The 5,979-nt window shown below is 42.9% G+C and overlaps 1 long non-coding RNA gene across 1 annotated transcript; it reads left to right on the top strand.

Annotated features, from left to right (window-relative positions):
• Window positions 1-2,066: 2,066 nt before the first annotated feature.
• LOC125943016 (uncharacterized) lies at window positions 2,067-5,401 on the top strand. Its single transcript, XR_007465495.1, has 3 exons — window positions 2,067-2,427; window positions 3,206-3,312; window positions 5,180-5,401. It is a non-coding gene; the product is annotated as an uncharacterized LOC125943016 (long non-coding RNA).
• The last annotated feature ends 578 nt before the right edge of the window (window positions 5,402-5,979 follow it).

Below are 5,979 nucleotides of genomic sequence, written 5' to 3'. Positions count from 1 at the left end.
AGAAAATGTCCCTAACAACACGGCAGCAGGACCCGATGAAATCCCAATACAGCTAATCAAAAACCTCGGTCCAAAAAGCAAGGCACTGCTGACTAATGCCATAGAGCAAGTGATTAGAACAAAGAATATTCCCGTTGGATGGCGTGAAAGCAAGATGAATCTTATCTACAAAGGCAAAGGAGATAAGGATAAGACGAGCTCGTACAGGCCAGTTACAGTAACGTCGGTGATATATAGAATGGCAATGCAAGCCATAAAATTAGAACTGTCGAAGTGGGTGGAGGAAAACGGTGTATTGGGGGAACTACAGAATGGGTTCAGGCCAGGCAGACGCTTAGAAGACAATATGTTTGTACTAACTCAGTGCATAGAGATTTCAGTAGCTCAGAAAAGACCTTTATGGATAGCATTTCTAGATATTAAAGGAGCTTATGACAACGTAGACAGGGAATTGTTGTGGGATATTCTTCAATACGAAGGCATAGATGACGATTTCGTGGAGCTGCTGAGGGAGATATATCGAGACAACCAAGTACAAGTGGCATGGGAAGGCCGAAAAGGAAATGAAATGGTGGGAATTCACCAAGGATTGAAGCAAGGATGCCCTCTGTCACCATTGTTGTTCACGCTTTACGTCAAGGGCATAGAAAGACGACTGGAAAACAGCGAATTAGGTTTTGATTTATCCTACATGCGTAATGGACAAATGGTGCAACAGAAGATCCCTGGACTGATGTACGCAGACGACATTGTGCTACTAGCGGACAATAAAAAAGATTTACAGATACTTGCGAATATCTGTGGGAACGCAGCGACAAATCTAGGCCTTAAGTTTAGCACAGAGAAATCAGGGATTATGATCTTTAATGAGCACACGAGTAATTTCGTGGTGTCAATTCAACAGCAAGTAATACCCATAGTGAAGCAATATAAGTACCTCGGCGTACACATAAACGAAGGAAAGAATTACTCAATCAACCACCAAGATAATCTGAAAATAAAGGGGAAGCGGAATGCAGCATTAATGAAACACAGAGCACTGTGGGGCCACAATAAGTATGAGGTGGTGCGTGGAATCTGGAAAGGAGTTATGGTGCCAGCGCTAACATTCGCAAATGCCATTATATGCTTAAAATCGGATATATTGGCGGGTTTGGAAGTTAACCAAAGATCAGTAGGCCGGTTGGCTTTGGGAGCACACGGTAATACGACAAATGAGGCAGTGCATGGAGACATGGGTTGGGCCTCTTTGAAGTCAGAGAAGCACAAAGCAAAATTAGTTTTGAAGAAAGGCTCAGGAACATGGATGAAAATAAATGGGCAGCTAAAGTGCACAAGTATCTCTACATGAAAAGCGTGGACACAGAATGGAGGAAGAGGTCAAGGAAGTTGGCAACCAAGTACAGGATAATCGAAACTGTAAATAGACAACCAGGGGTCATCAGAAAGAAAGTGAGAGAAATAGAGACCGTGAATTGGATGCAAAGAATGGAAACGAAAAGGACAATGGAGATTTACAAGAATGAGAAGAAAGAAATTAGAAGGGAAACTCTGTACGATAACACAAAGGGCAGTGCCTTGCTATTTGAGGCTCGAGCCGGTTGCCTAAGGACGAAAACATATCGGAACAAATATTCGGAATTAGATGAGACATGTGTATGCTGCAGTAAAGATCCAGAGACCACTCAGCACATCCTAATGGAATGCGACGGGATCCACCCAGCGAGAACCGTAGGTAACGTGCAACTCCCAGAAGCGCTTGGGTTTAAAGTGGAAGGAAACATAAACAGATCAGCCGTAGAGATCAGCAAGAGACGATTAGAGTACTGGTGGAAAAAAAGTAGGGAAAAGATGGATGCGACCTGATCTCTTAACATCATAGGCAGCGGTACAAGGTAAATTTTTGAAAAAGAAAAATAATGATAGGTATACAAAAATGCAAGATAAAGAACATGTATAGTATACCTGATTAAATCAAGCAGGCTAGGTGACTATTTGTCGCCGCCCCGTTTCAAAGGGGATGCCAATAAATCATCATCATCATCATCAGTCTTCAAGATGGCGGTCGTCTGTGCGAGCTGTACTGCTAGTGTGCTGCGACGATGTCTTTGCTTCATCGTGTGTTTTTGTGTTTGCTGTAATGAAACGGGACGTAGTTAGCGTGCACAAAAGTGCCAGAAGATGCCTTGTGTCTCGCTGCAAACTCGCCGTATGCGTGGCGCGCCAGGCAAATGTGGACGAACGATTTTCACGCCGTGGCCTTTGTCTGGTTGTCGTGGAATGTTGGGTGTACTGTACGTACGTCGAAAAGAAATAATCGGTATTGCTGGCGTGCCTCAGCTCGTCCACTACGCAGCAACATCTATGATGGGAGTAATGTCGTCGACGCAGCGCCGGCAACTTGGAGAGCGTCGTACCATTGAAAAGGTAAGCAGTCGTACTTGCTAAGTACACGTGTGTTGTGCGTGCTCCTCGTGTGTGCATAGCGTGCCTTGCGAACGTAGGAAATAGAACTTCCGCGACAACAGTGAAACCTGTGCGTGTGCATGTTACGTGGTGTTTGTCAGAATTTAGTTACGCAAATTTATTGCTTTGATGCGAAATTGAATATCCTGATAAGCGTTTTCTTCCGATGAGAAAGATTACGTTCGGAAATAATCGTGTTCACCTGTGCGTGCGCTTCCGCTTTTCTGCTGAAGTTGCATAATAACGACTCATCTGTCTCTTCACCGATTCTTACTGCAATTACGTTTTTTTCGCTTATAAACTCTTCGACGTTGTAAATAATCTCTGCTTACGAGCTTTTCGGTGTACGAGCAGTTTGAGGAAAAAACGAAAATGTAAGCAGTCACAGCTTGCTACTAGTACAGCTTTCTTTTCAAAACAATGGGTGTTGCCATAACTTTGACGTAGCTAAACAGTGTTGGGGAAAGTTGTTTAAACTAAGTCATGAAAGCAAACTCTAGTATGTAAACAAACATTTCTTGTATGTGCTGCTGCGTGCGTGTTCAAAGTTTTGCTTTCATGAAGGGGTCCCTATTATCATGAAATTCTTTAGTGACTCGACCTTGTGCTCCGTTGCCACCCTGCACTAGTGCACACAAGTTTTCCGGACTGTTTCTATGTGCATCTTACATGTGTTCACAATATGACAGTTTTATTGTGCCAATCAATGCTATAAGTTAACACAGAACTCATTTTGCAGTGGTGAGACCGTGACCCTACAGCAGTGTCCACATAATGGCAGGGAAATGCAGGGATCCCGCAGCCATGGCTACAGCAGCACGGCGTGTAATCTGGATGTCATGTCAGGTATGTATGAAGTGTACGTGTACCAGAAAGTACGATCTCAGTATGATTTGTGTATAAGCTTATCGACATATTACTCAACTCGGCTTACTAAATAGGCTAAATATTTATGCAGCTTTATTGAAATTGCTGCTTATTTGTGTTGATAACATTATGCACACATTATTGTGTTCTATATAAAACTAAACCTAACATGTCCTGATGTTTAGCATTTTTTTTTCTCGCTTCAATCACTTGGCTGCAAGTTCAATTTTATTTTTGCTTTGCACGCAGTATATTACACTTCTTATTTTGGTTTTATTGTTTTGAAACTGTTCCTTATGCTGTAGCTTTTATTTCTGTAGTTTTTCTCTGTTTATGCTACACGCATGTGCAGTTTTTGTGCATGTTAGAATTCGAACTGTAGTGTGCCAAATATGTCACAGGTCTAAGTGTGCAGCGTGCTTACCTTTGCTTACCATTGTTACTTTAACATTGCTATTTACAATAATTTCTGTCTTGTTCTCAGACTAACTGCCACTGGCAAATACACATATGATGAGCTTAAATTTCTTGAAATGTGACGGTGTAGCCTTGTGACAGCAGAAGTGTGGCAGCAATGTCGAAGCTAACTTGCGCCAACTATTACTACAGTATGCCGATGGATACCCATCCCTGTATTTGTGCATTTTCTGAGAAGCAGCTGTGTCCACTAGGTGAAATTTGTAGTGTCCTTTTGAGTTTGCCAGTCAGTTCATGTAACTTTTCAGGACAAAATTTACACTGTGAGAGAAGGGAGACCAATGGGGCTGGCTCACACGTCTTTTTATTTATGCAGTATGCCTCACTGATTTCACGTGTCAATTTTCCATGTAGGTGAAAAATAGTTGACAATCGTAATCTGGCCAGAAGTCCTATTGCTGCAATGCAAGGCCAAGACGGATGAGCATACTGGTCTTTTGAGTCAAATATGGTTGATATCTTAAGTACATATTTAGGCATTGGCCAGTCTGCACTATGTCCATTTGACCATATGGGAAAGGAGTACAATACACTGCCTCGGACACACACTGGACAAATTTAGTGGTATCTTTAACCAAGCAAGCCTCGCTTGCCTGCTCGCCTTTCACAATTCACTTGCGGACTGTCGTGCATATCCTCTCTACATTATTTCTTTCTGGTTATATATGTGCATAGCAGTCCACAAGCGAATTGAGAAAGACACCCAGGCAAGAGAGACTTGCTTAGTTAAAGATACCACCAAACTTGTCTTGTATCCATCAGGGTTTGTGTGGTCTATTCCTTTGATCATGGGCATATTTGGTCAGATTTACATGGGGCAGACTGGCCGGTGCCTCAACATGTGCCTGGGAGAGCAGCAACATAGGTTTGACATAGTGGACATAGGCCAACATAGGCATGGCATAGTGGACTTGAAATGCATGAGAACTATGCCGGTAGCTCATGCAAATATTCTATAACGGCTGGCACTTAAATGTTTCGGGGTTGCATTGGGTTGCCCTTACACCAGCACTGCTATGCTTGTTTCCACGCCAAGTGATCAGATAGATTTTCCAATTCCCGCTAGCAATCCACAGACACTGCTGCTCTTTGTCGAGTGGAAACCAATACAGCCAAAGTAGTTCACAACATGTACATCCCACAGCTGATCCATGTTGCACGTTTGTACAGCCAAGAAAAATTTGGGCATACTGTAGCTACTGCTACACCCAAAGGCTACACAGCGGTTCCTCAACGATTTTATGTGAACCGACATCGCATAAACTTTTCACACAACTAACATATCCAGATCGTTCCGCAGCAAGTGATACAGTGTGTTCCTGTGGTTCATTGCCAAGTTTTGTTAATTTTCTGTCCTTTCACCATGCAGGGTACACGTGCACTCCAAGACGACGACCCTCCACCTCAAAAACAGCCTCTCCTCAAAGACTAGCAAGGAGATTAAATGAAAGGAAAATACCACATCCGTAACCAGACAGATACTATGTGTTCCTTACATTTAACCTTCTCTCTTTAAGGAAGCGTGGTATATGCTCAATAAATGGTTTTATCAACTTTTTTTCGTTGAGAAATGTCTAATGTGCAGCATATGTACCAGCCCACGTACATGTCGGATGCTGAAAAAAGTGCTGCACCTTAGCTTGATATATGTATATCAAGCACCAAAGACACATCAGAAAATGTTGCTACACGTGGTGGCTAATTTTGTTTAGGAATTCTATGAATGCCAGCAATCTAATGTATAAACTCACTAGAGACTCGTTAGGAAGACATGACACGGTCACACGAAAACTGCTTTGGAGCACGCATTAGGAAGACATCTTATGCTCACAAGAAAAACACTCATCAAGTATGCATCAGAACGACGGTGGCCAATATGTTTTAGAATGACATTAGGAATACATCAGAATATTTCTGAAGAAACACATCAGAGACTCATTTGGCTGTAATGTCAAAAGTCATCAGACCTTCATGTGAAACTCATCTCATATTTTCTTAAGGGTTGGACGGCTGGATGATGTCGTCGCGTAGCATTTCGTCGACTTGTTGCCTTATGGCCTCGCGTTCGCGCGCCGAAACTCGGTACGGGCTCTGACGGAGTGGCCGGACATTTTCGTCGGTTATGATGCGGTGCTTGGCGACAGGGGTTTGTCGAACTTTTGAGGACGA

This window comes from Dermacentor silvarum, chromosome 2 (assembly GCF_013339745.2).
Source record: "Dermacentor silvarum isolate Dsil-2018 chromosome 2, BIME_Dsil_1.4, whole genome shotgun sequence".
Taxonomy (NCBI): domain Eukaryota; kingdom Metazoa; phylum Arthropoda; class Arachnida; order Ixodida; family Ixodidae; genus Dermacentor; species Dermacentor silvarum.
The sequence above is the reverse complement of the archived record's forward strand: the minus strand, read 5'-3'. Positions and strand labels throughout refer to the sequence as shown.